Genomic DNA, 12,620 nt, shown 5'->3' on the forward strand with positions numbered 1-12,620 from the left:
CACGTGTGACCTTGGAGTTCGTGTTGATGGGTCCCTGCCGCAAGGGTTTAGTCTGATTCCAAATCCCCTTTCTCCCCTGAAATGAGAGCTGTCGTCGTGCTGCTCAGTCTTTTAAGTCAACCTGAATGCTGGTTGTCTCACTTCTTTAGTAAAAAGAAAAAGTCTCTGGAACACAGCATGAGGCAGTTGCTCTGTTTTCAGGTGCGCTCTTGCTCACTCTTCAGTGTTTGCCTGGTCTCCTCTGGCTTGCGATTCAGGTGCATGCATGTTCCCTATGAAAGGGTTTTTTTTGGTGAAAGTAGGGGAGATGGCAAGGCCTGCAGGTCTGTGAAGAGACCTGTTGTTGAGGCTACTTAACAGTAGCCTCTTAAATTGGGCACCTGGTTCTAGGGAGGAGAGGAGCAATGGGCACCCAGGATGGCTGTGGGTCCCCCTTGCTCCATGGGCAAGAGGAGCCCCTGAGGTCACCCCTCACCTCCTGAGTGAGATCATGGCTGTGGGCTGGACGAGGGTGAGGCAGGTGCAGATCAGGCTCTTGTTGCTCTGCTGCTCTCTGGTAGAAAACACAACTGTGAAACTGTTTCAAACCGCTTCCAGTACCTAAACGGGGCTGACAGGAAAGATGGGGAGAAACTCTTTAGCAGGGCCTGTTGTGATAGGATGAGGGGCAGTGGTTTTAAAATAGAAGGAGACAGATTCAGACTCAATATAAGGAAAAAATTTTTTACGCTGAGGGTTATAGAACACTGGCACAGGTTGCCCAGAGAGGCAGTGGATGCCCCCATCCCTGAAGATGCTCAAGGTTAGGCTGGATGGGGCTCTGAGCAACCTGATCTGGTTGGAGATGTCCCTGCTTCTTGCAGGGGGGTTGAACTAGATGGCCTTTAAAGGTCCCTTCCAATACTATCTATTCTATGATAAATACCCGTTGTAAGTAACACAAACCCCTCAGCAGCTGCCAGAAGGCTGTTTGGGATGGACTGGCAGTGGAATGTTTGCTGTTGAGTTCTTTCTGGAGAGCTTTGGGCTGGTCTAAATGGGAGACCTATATCTCAGGTGAGACATGATCCCACTGCCGGGAAAGAAATAAGCTCTCACAGCAGATACGTTTCCCTGCTCGCCTGTGGTCTATTCCCTTTTTGGCCCCAGATCACAGCCTACTTGATAGGAACACCTTTAAGCAAGTCAATCAAAGGGTGGTGGTGGAGAAGAGAAGGCCAACAGGAAGGGCACAGTGGAAGAGCAAGTTTCAGTCACCTGATGCCAGGTTGAGGATGCGAATCGCTGGAGCGTGAGTGAAATGAATGGCTCCAGCAATGACATGGCCAGTCTTCCGGTGAACACGAGGAGGGAGGAACCGTCTGGCTCCAGGACAATACCTGGCAACCTGGGTAAAGGAAGAGCTCTGGCACCAAGCAGTGCGTGAGGCTGATGAGAGGTGATCTGGGCAGGTCATTCAGAAAATCTGTTTTGCTGGCCCTGGAGGGACATAATTGCCTTGGCCTGATGTTATCTGGGAGGCTGTGTTCTCAAGGAGGAAGCAGCAAAATGGGCAGGCAAGCAGGAGTCTCTGGCTGGGAGTTGGGCCCTAGGGTCCCAAGGAGAGGTGGTGCGTGGTGGGAGAGGGGATGTGCTTTGCCAGTGCTGAAGAGGGATGTGAGAGGTTGGAGGAGAGCTGGTGTGAAGCTGAGCTCTGGCTTGGATGAGTCCGGTTTAAGCCAACTCAACTTTATCTATGTCCTCTGTGATGCTGGGTGCAATAGTTCTCAGATCTGTTTCGAAGCACGCTGTTTTAATGTGTTAGTACTTCAATCTCCCTCCCTAAGAATGATATTTAAGCAAAATCTGTACTTTTTAAAAAAAAAAAAGTTTCAGGTTTTTATCTATACGTGCACCTGTGAAACTAGAGATTAACATGACACGGATCCTGGCTGGGCAGTGGTGAGGGCTCTGGATAGCACTCTGCAGTAAGGTGGTCCTGAATCCTACAAGATCCCAAAATTTGCATCTCTGTGAGAGTTAAGCATCCAGCTCCTGATGAGTTGAGCTGGAGTGACTTTCCCAAGGGTTTCAGAGTGCAAAAGATAGAGGACCCCAAATCTCCCAGCCAGTGTTAAACTACCAAAGCATCTGATCTCCATCTTTGGTCTACATTAACAGGCAACAAGCTCATGGTACCTGTTAGCATAAATCCTTGTTTGTGTCAGTTGGTTTAACACTGAAATTGTGTGTCTTTCAAGGGTAATCACAAAAGATGCATTGGTTTATTACTATTTCAATTACATTCTTATTTTTAGGTGGCAACGTCATGAATAGAAGGGACCTGCTGAATAAACAGCCATTGCCTTTCTTTGTGAAGAGATTATGTTTTGTTGTGCTTGTAGAAATGACTTCTGCTGCCATGCGTTGCCCTTTAAAAGCAAAATAATAATAAATGAGCAAGAAAAGGCCCCTCACTTAGATGCGGTGCCTATTTGGAAGGAAAAATCAGGTTTGGTATTGTGTGTGTAGTTCAACTTATTTTATATTAATTTGATTTTTTTTTTTTTTTTTTGGTGTAGCCTGATCAGTTCCACATGTTTTCCCCCAAGGTTTGAACAATAAAACTGCTTGTCTGAGTCGTCAACTAGATAAATAATTGGAAACTTCAAGGGCTCATCTCCTAAATCATTCCACAGTTGCTTGTGGCCCTAGCAGAGCTTGGTTACTTGTGAGTTCGAGTCAGCTGTAAAGTCTAATCTGGGCTTTCACTGGCCCTGGGAGACCAACAAAGTTCTGATTATGGAGCCTCACGTCGGCTTGTCTTGGCATATCTACTGGAAGAATGCAGTGAGCCACTGGGGAATGTGAAATCAGGGCTGGTATTTATAGCCAGGGTGCAGGAGCCTTCCTGAAACGAGCACCTTGGGATGCATACCTGGCAGCAGTGCCACCCCTCCTGCAAGGAGCTGGCACGATCCACTGCATGGAGGTGGTGGGGCTGATCCTTTCTGGTGAGTTCCTGAGCCCATGGCCCAGGAGGTTCTGACCTGCCACGCAGGGATGCGTGGGGATGCCTCAGGAGATTTAACGGGCTAATCCTGAAATGGGCTGTCCTGGCATCTTTATCTTCTCCAAACTCAGATATTAGTCCCAGGTCCTAAATAAAATCCCTGTTTCTGGGTCCTGCAGAGTAGCCCACATGGTGGGAAATGAGCAGCATGGTCATGTGGGCTGTGTGAATACGGCCCCGTGCAGTTGCCTCCTTGCAGAGGTCCAGCCACGTGTGAGTATCAAGAGATGTAAGATAAACTTCTACCTGCGTCTTCGTATGTGGTGGTTGTCTGGTTTCTGAGATGGACAGGAGTCCCTCTAACTTGAATAAGAGAGATGTTGGACATCAGCTCTTGTGTCCCCATTGGTTATGTCTGGCTTGGCTTATTTTTCAGGGTTGCCATTTGGGTCTTGTGGAAATCAGATGCAAAGTGTAATCTTGCCATGGCTGGAGAAGTCATACTGCTCTCCTGAGAATGTAAAGGGAGCTGAACTGGATGCTCCCTTGCCTGGATATGTTTTTTGTGGGGGACCTGTGGTTGCAATTTAAAACACAAGAAGATGCCAAAAGCAAGATGAGAGACAGCTCAGAGGCAATCTCTGAGCTTGAGGAAAAATACTGTCAATCTGGAGCAGACCCATCGTCTTCAGAGCTGGCTCCAGGCTTCTCAGCAGGAGAGGCACAGCTTCTCCTGGACTGGAAAAATAGAGCAGCCCAAATGCTTCTCGTGAGAGGTCCTGACCCCTTGGCTTGTATCAGACGTGTTTGGAGAAAGCCTGGTGCCTTGGGAGGAATGCCAATGAGTCTCAAGGAAGTTACTGGGGGTGGTGGGCATGGGGGGAGCAGAGCCCTTCCCTGCTTTGAATGGTGTTAAGGAAATAAAGGTAAACGAAGTTAAGTTGGAGAATGAATGGATTATGCTTTGCTTGGAAAAAAAGGTCATGTTAACACATTGCAATGTGTGACAGTGACACCCATGAATGTCAAATCAGCTCATTGAGTTAAAGCTCAGTAAATCGATGTACTTTTGTGTACGTGTCCCCATCACGATTTGAGCCACCTTGGCTTTTGTGGTGGCAATTTTGGGCATGGACATCTGAAGCTCACTCAAGTCCTCGTTTGACTGGTTCCTGGTGTGAATGCTGGATGCAGACACTGCTAACAGCATGGGCACCAGTTTGGCTCAGGAGGTGACTGAGATCTTGTGGTGGTGCTAAGCAGGAACCATAGTGTAATCCTCCTGCCTGATGCCTACATTATCCTATTAATACAGTGATAAGAAACTTGATGGGCACTTTCCTGCAGGCACTAAGCCCTGGTCTGCGATGGTCCATCTGCCTTTGGTCCTCTCTCTGCTTCCCCTGTTTTCCCAGGAAGAGAACTGTTTGTGGGGCTGACTGCTTTATTTTGGCAGGCCTTGCTCTGATTTTTCTTAACAAGATTTTTCCACTTGAGAAGTGGTTTCCAAAGAGATGACCACACTCTGTGTCCATACACCCTAGGGTGTCACCTCAATACTGGAGATGTCTAGGGACTTCCAAGAGCTTGTCAGCTGTTTTGTGCAAGGGGAGAGAAGCTGAGCCAGCCCCTTTACTGATGGATATTTCCGATGCAAATTGTTAACTTCTCTGTCCAGCCAACTCGGAGGCAGCCACAATGTCCCATTCTCTTTCCTAACCTTCATCTTGTACTTAATAGATGCTTTCTTCCCTCTCCCTGCCCGCTTAACTTTTGCATCTGGGTCTAAGTCTAGGCTTTGCAGAGAATAGTGCTCTCCTCCATGGCTGCTCAACTCCTTCTCCTTCTCTTCCAGCCCAGGAAGGACTGGGCTGGTTCCTGACCTCCTTGTGATGCTGAAGGGTCCCTCCATGTAGAGTGAACATTTGGTAGTGGAGAAGGGTGAAAAGAAGCAGAGGACTGGAAGAAGCATTTCAGCAGTCAATGCAGCTGGCTGAGTTGAATTACTTGTCCAATTTTGCTAGTTGTCTATGTGTTGAGTGTTTTGTACGACTGTGAGATTTTGGCAGTCCCAGTGCAAATTTTCTATATTTTGTTTGCTGAGATTTGGGTGTTTTTCTTGTAGAAAGAAAACTCACCCTGCAATTTGCTGCATGCATTTGTGCCTTTTTTTAACGTTAAGTGGAAACAAGCATCTGAAATCATTCTTCTCCTTCTGACAGCAACATCTGTAAAACCTTAGCGCTGGAAGGAGGCAGGAACCATGAGATTTATAACCTTCAGCTGAAATGTTGGAACGACCTTATTTCCCAGCAATTAGCTTTGCTCAAAACATTTTTGTTTCCTATTAGAAGCAATCTACTAACATTTACGTTGACGTGTTTAATAGTCGTTGGCCATCTCTGAATTCAAGCAGGCAAGGCAGGAGAGGAGAAGAACATGCTCTGTAAACTGTGAGCGTGTTTGTGTTGTGTTGTATGTTGTGTTTGTTGATAGTGGTGAAAACATCCATCATGCTGTGCTCCAGGACAGGGAATGACATCTTTTGGGGAAGAGAAGAGAACTGGTCTTTGGCCAAGATTCCTCTACCACTACAGTGTATCAGGTCTAGCTCCAATGCCTTTGCTGGAGAGTGGATCTTGATTCAGTTGAACCTCATGAAGAACGGAGAGGTGAGGAGGAGTGAAGATGGAACAGCACTTAAATGTAACCTTCTGTAGGAATGATTACTCATTGTGATGGTCATGATGGGCTCTGATGGTCAAGTGGTGATGAGTTAGGCTAAGAAGTAGGTGGCTGGGTGGATCTTTCTCCTTCTTCACTGGATGCAGCGATCTCCAGCAGAGCAAAGAGCTGGTGACAGCAGCTCCTGAGACCTCTCTGGGGCAGTCTGGGAGAGAAAGTTTCTCACAGCCCTCAGCAATAAGTGGATTTTTGGTTAGGTCACCGAATTTTGTCACTTATTTATTTATTTTTAGGGTGTTGAGAGAGTGATGTAATGGGATGAAGCTGAGAATCAGATATTTTAGGCCGAGTTGCAACCTGAGGAAAGCCTAATGACTGAACACATTGACAGCCTGAGTTGGAAGAAGCAGCGAATGTTATGACAGTATTGTCTCGTAGGAGCAGAAGAAAGAAATGTCTATTTTCTCCTTGGGTTTGAGATCAGAAGAATAAATGTTGTACCTAGATAAGTCCCTGAGAGGATCCGAAAAACATTAATGGTTTAATTGTTGAAAAAACAGTTCTAGGGAGGTTGAAGCAAAGTTGAGTTTGAAATATTGGGGGTGTTTAAGGACAGTGTCTTGTTTCTTTGTCTTGAAATTGTTAATGTGCCTTGAAAACTGAAAGAACAAAAAAAAGGACTTTTGGATATTGTTAACTAGCTGTGGGATGTTCCTGTGATGGGCATCATAGAGGAGAACCTTTCTGGGGAGACACTGTAGCCCTGCTGATGGTGGATGGTCACCCTTGGCGTTCTACAGGGCTTTTTGCCTATTTGCTTTCTGGAGGCTTCTTTCACCATGAGATATAATTTGGGAAGCGTGCTTCAGGATGGACAGCAGATGGTGTCAACTCAATTTCACTTAAGTCTGTAGATGAGTCACTTTGGCTGGAAAAAAAAAAAGACCAAGCCTTTCCTGGCCCGACTGCTCTTACAGCTATGCCACAGTTCATCATCTCCTGTGCTGCACAACTATGACTGTTTTATAAGGCTGTGTAATTAGATGGATAACAAAATACTCTGGGTTAAGAACTAATCCCTTTTAGGGGTGCGTCAGTGAACTGTAGCATGGACCTGCAGGCATCAAGGATGGCAATTCCTTGATCTGTTTTTTCCTTGGGAGCCAAGGCTTTATCTAGTTACACAGGAATATTCAGCCATTCAGATGATCTCTCCTCATAAATCATCCCAGTGGTTGAGATGCTTTCCTTAGTTGTGTACACGCTGAAATAGCTGCTTACTAGCAAAATCTAGAGATGCACTGCAGGTCTTTTGACAACCTTGGAGAGTAAATATGTGTATCCCAAAGAGGCAGCGGTTACCTGCCCTCTCTACTGCTCTGGGGACACTGGGCATTAGTCTCCATAGATGGTTGGAGCATGACAACACGAGCTGAGGACTGGGACACCCAGCCTCCACCGGTGTGTGGAGAGATCAGGGGCTGAGATGAATGTGCCTCTCCTGCTCTTTGCCACAAACTCACCGTGACGCCTGCTGCGGAGGGAGGGTGCTGCTGTCAGTCATCAGCCTGTCTCACTCCAGGCATTCCTGACACAAGTCTCTTCAGGTTCGCCTCTTTGTGCATAGTCTGATAATTCCTCCTCCGAGAAGCTTGTTTTTCTTTTTCTTTCTAAGGGGCTGGGGCTCCCTGCTCCCCATCTTTCCCTTCTGAGACACAGGATGAAAAATCCCCCGCCTCCTCCTCAGCTGCAGGCAGAGTCTCTGGCACCAGTCTTGGGCCCTGGACAGCCCCTGTCCCACCAGGGTTCCCCCCAAAAAGGGATAAATTGGCTGCGGATTGACTTACGCTGCTTTTAGCAGAAGAAGGTGAAGTGCTGAAGCCAATTGATGTAGGACCTGGTGGCAGGCAAAAGCTTAAGTGAGCTTTATGATGGAGGTTGATGTGTTTCTGAAAGGGATGCCCTAAGAGGCCCTCTAATATATCTCTCCCTGTGAATATATTTCCACAGTATCCACCCCAGACAGACTGCCTCCCCTCCTTAAACAGTGTTATGGTTGGAGGAGCACCTTCTTCCTGAGGACTGCCTCTGTATGTTCCCGTTTATCCTCCAGACTGTGAATGTTATCTCTGTGATGTGTATTGCAAGGGCGGTGGGAGGACCAAGCCAAGGTTGGACTCGGCTCTGGAGGGTTCTTTGGTTTGATCCTTGTTCCCAGAGCATCATCTGGTCGCAAGTGATGTGTAGCTGGGAGAAAGGATGCAGAGAAGCAAACTGGTCCCCGCAAACTTCCCCCGCTGGTGCGATTTGGGGAAGACTATGCACTCATTTCACACATGGCACCAAGGATTCATCCCACATGAAGGTATTTTGCTCACGGCTGGCATGAGACATCTTCCACATGTTCCACTTGAGATGGACGGTGCCCTGCCTCACTCCCACCTGCTCGACAGAGAGGCTTTTCAGCGGTGGATTATTCTGGTGGAGATATCATAATTCAAGTGTGTATTTAACTGAAGGATCGTGTTTTGTGGTTTTGGGGGTTCTTTTGTGCCAGAAACTGTCACACAATATGTGGGAAGGTCCCTTTTCTTGAAGGGCAGGTTTCTTTTCACCTCCCAGCTGCAGGCAGGCTCAGCACACAGATTTATTCGGGGCCAGGGACGTGTGCATGCACATGTTTGGGTTTTTTGATTTTTTTGTGGTGTGGGCTTTTTTGGGTTTTTTTTTTTTTGTTGGTTTGGTTTGGTTTTTTGAAAGAACAATGTTGTGGTGGCCAACAGCTAATCCTAAATTTGGGATACCTGACATCATAATGAGAAAACAAACCTTTCTGCACTTAAAATGAGTGACAGGCCAGGTTTGGCCCTGGCAACCTTCAGAACTGGTTTGACCTTGCAGCCAGACCTCCTGGGCTGAGTGACAGCTTTTTACAGCCGCATTAGAGCTGAGCTGACCTTGTTTATCTGGGGATTCACCTGGGAGACAGCAGACATGTCCAGGGATATTAAGTCTCAAACTGAAAATGTTTGCTCAGGTATTAGAGGGGGAGTTAATTTAGACTGAATACCTCCTATGTGGCACCAGCCACTGCTCCAAGGGACAATGCGCCCCTCGGCCGATGACAGTTGGTTTAGACTTTCTTTAGAAATTGGAGTCTCCTTCAAGTGGAGCCATGCTGGTCCTTCAACTCACTCTGTATTTCTCTTCCCATTGATTTCTGGGGTTTTGGTAAAAAAGAACCCAGGTGAAGGTGCAGGTTAGTCTGCCTGCAGAGGGGTCTTGTTGCTGTCACTAGAAGTCTGTTGGACTGGATGGATTCAATTTTATTTTATAAAACATGACACACATGAGCTGACATGCCCCAAGCAGCAGTGTGGCTGGTGTCCCCTTTTTCCAGTAGCCACTGAGCCCTTCCTTCCCCTGCCTCAGCAACTCAGGAGGGGGCTGAGGACCAGCAGTTCTTCCCTTTCCCTCGTGTGGACCTAAAATGAGAGGACCAAACCCCAGAGCTCTTGGGGCCAACTCCTCTCACACTCTGAGTATGGGCAGAAAGGAGCATCCAGCGCTCACCCTGTCAGTCCATATCTGCATGGCCAGGAGCATCCAAGGGATGCTGCCTGAAGCCTGATCCCCTCAGATGTCACCTAGGGAACTAAGTCATCTCACAGATGGAAGCCCTTCCCTGGTGTTGAAGGAAAGATTATATTTAGCTAATTTCTTCCCACTTTCCCTGCTGGTATTCCCTGGCATTACTCCCTTCATCTCCTTTTCAGGTTTCGCTGCTCTCTTCCCTCTCCTCTCACATGCGACTGGAAATGTTGGGGTAATTTTTTGCTCTCTCTGTCGCTCACTTTGCCCTTGGTACTGGATTTTTGGGCTCCAGCCAAGGTGAGAAGTTAAAATGCCTGATGGGTGCGGGAGACACAACCTTGTTAGGATTCTCACAGAAGCAGGAGAAGCTGAAACTTCTAGGGAGGGAAGCCTGAAAGCAGCTTTTTCTGCAGTTTGTGGAGGCATGGCAAGGGATGCTTTTCTTTGACTGTCATGTATTTTCACAGAAATTTTGAGACTAGATGAGACAAATGGAAATCCTTTATTATTGACTTGACTTCATTCAAATATCACATGTAGTGCTTAAGAATGAAGTTAGCTGCTGCTCTGCAAAGGGACAACCAGCAGCCAGCCACTAAGCCTCCTGCCTGAAGCGCAGCACGAGAGCCGTGCCCCTTTCCCTTGCGTCGCCTCTGCCTAGCTCAGGGTCTCAGGTCACCAAGAAGCATCCCCTGGGATACCCAAAGACCCTCTCCTGAGGTCCCCAGTGCCCACACGGTCACTGACACTGCCCAGATGAAAGGGAGGAAGGCACAAGCTCCCAGGGAGGAGGAGGTGGTGCATCCCGCAGCTGGAGAAACAGCAAGGGGCCCACTGGGTTATGCAAGTGCCTCAAATCCTGAATATTTTTTTCTTTTCACAACTTTGCCTTGCTTTGCTCCCCTCTGTGTTGAGGTCTGGCAGGTCTCTAAAGGCAATAAGTTCCCAAGGGCAGGATAAGCCCTTCCTACCAACCTAGGAAGGATGCCCATGCTGACTGGTGTTCCTACACCTCCCTCCTGGGACCTGATGAGAAACATAAGCTGAAAGTTCCCACTGGATGTATGGATCCTCAGCACAGCTTGGGCATTGCTCTTGGTAGCTCCTGAGCTGGTCCACCCTCGGCGATGAGCCCAGCAAACAAGGGAAATGTTGAATTAATTTGGCCTGGAAATGCGGCTGCTGCAGCGTGAAGCCTCCCTGTGCTGGGGAGGCTGGGATCCTGCTGCTGAGCTATTTATTTAAGAAAAAAAATATTATCATTTCAGGCGTTGGCGGCGTGGGGTGTATCGGCCATTGTATCAAAGATGTGGTTTTAATGCACTTTCCTCTGCTTAAACACTATTTGCCTTCTCCTTCAGGCAATTGAATTTAAGAAAACTCTGGTTGCTCAGGTTTTGTTGAACAAATTGGCCCCTCTGCACACAATTCCCAGGAGGAGCCAGCTCTGCAGAAACTCTGGGAGCTGTCACTTCAGTGCATGGCTGGGATGGGCTGAACGGATTACCCAGCTCTGCATCGTCTGCTCTTTTATCTGTCTCAAAGCAATGGGAAGCCAGGAATAACCCCCCGGGGTTCCTCTGAGCCCGGCGGTTTCTGGAGCCCAGGGTCAGATGACTGTTATTGTAGCTAAAGGTGTTTAACCCCAATTGATTTTGACAAGCCCTATTAGCAGATCCCCCAATTACTTATTGGGTTTTGAGAGGAACGTTGTCGATTTGAGGCTGGATGTGTTAACCTGAGTGCTGCTGACAGGATGTAATGGGTACCAAATCTGCTTCTCCAGGAGTCGATGGAAAAACTCGCCGTCAATCTTCAGGGCTGAATTCTGACCTTTCCCCAGGACCTGGCAGCTCTCAAGGGTGTCAGTCAGCCCTGGAGAGCAATGGGCTGGAACGAGACGTATGGAGCCGCCTACTCCTCAAAGCAGAGAGCATCCTTGGAGCAGCCCTGGGTTGGGTTTAAAGCCTGGGCGCCTTGTTTGCAGGGCAGCTGCTTGCATCCCAACACTGGAGAATGGTGCAGGAGCACTGGGACCTGGTGCAAAGCATAGGAGAGTCCCTGGAAAACTGCCCAGAGCAGACGGAGGACTGTTCCTACTCCCCTTCAAAACTCATCTGTCTGCCGGCCTGCTCCTGGCTGGTGGAGAAGGGAGCCGAGGGCGTTTGGTACCAGGGGCTGCCAGTGGCGGCTGCAGGAGGAAAGGGAGCTTGCTCTGCATCTTTGTGTGCCCAAAACTAATGTTTATCACCCAGGGGGTTGAATTCAGAGCCCATGAGCTGCTGCTGGGCAGGCAGAGAAGCTGCCTGGAGACTTGTGTCCACAAAAACCAGCGAGCGATGAGCTCAACGAGGCTCGTATCCCAAAGACGGTTGAGATTGTTTGGATGGGAATGGGAGTTGTGTGCGTAAGTAATCTCAGAGGATCTGGGCATAACAGCATTGATGAGTTTTATTACTTTTTTTTTTTTTAATAATGCAGCAACTGGGAAATAAAAGCATCATCTAAGGAAGGAAATCACTGCATTAGTCTAATATTTCAATGAAACTGTTCTGCATTAGTGCGCAGGTCGGATGTAGGTGCTTGTAGGTGGCAGGCAGCAGCCTGCCTGTCACCCATCCTGGGGCAGGGAAGTGTGGCCATTACACATAACAAATACGGCTTAGCCTGAAAACTGCTTTTGGGCACCAAAACGAGCAGCCCGTTGGAAGCCCTACAAGTTTCACACTTGCTTTTGCGTCTTGGTTGTGTAGGGCGAGGAGTCACCCGCTCGGGGAAAACAAACAGCAGCATCGCCTCCTTGGCTGGGGGCTTGCGAGGGTTTTACTGGGAGCCCAGCAAGCAACTGGAGCTGCCATGAGGCTCTGCCGAGTCCTCTGGAAGGTTTTGTAACACCTTGTAAAATGCAAATATTTGAATAGCGACGTTCACAAGTAACGTGCCAGGCTGAGGAACAACGGCTCGTGGTTTTTACCAGTTGTTTGAAGCTTAAAAATGAGTTTAAGGATTTTGCAGAAATTAAAGCATTGAATACAGTTTACAACCAATTTGCCCATCCCTCAGTTAGTAGACAGGTTTATGAGCTATTTATTTAGAAGAGACTTTAGTTAATTAGCAGTGTATGTATTGTTTCTTAATCATTTGACAGCAATTCAAAATTGTTTCCCGTTTTCTATTACGGGCACAATTGCATTAATTGTGCTCATTCTCCATGTACTATCTCTGACAATAATTTCCACTTTGAAAACTGCTCATATTCTTCTAAATAAAGGATCACATTTAAATGGAAAATATTTCCTTTAGATGATTGTTTTCAAATGAGCCATTTCCTTGCTCTGTTTTGGGTTAC

This window comes from Chlamydotis macqueenii, chromosome 8, assembly GCF_036417535.1.
Source record: "Chlamydotis macqueenii isolate bChlMac1 chromosome 8, bChlMac1.mat, whole genome shotgun sequence".
Classification (NCBI taxonomy): domain Eukaryota; kingdom Metazoa; phylum Chordata; class Aves; order Otidiformes; family Otididae; genus Chlamydotis; species Chlamydotis macqueenii.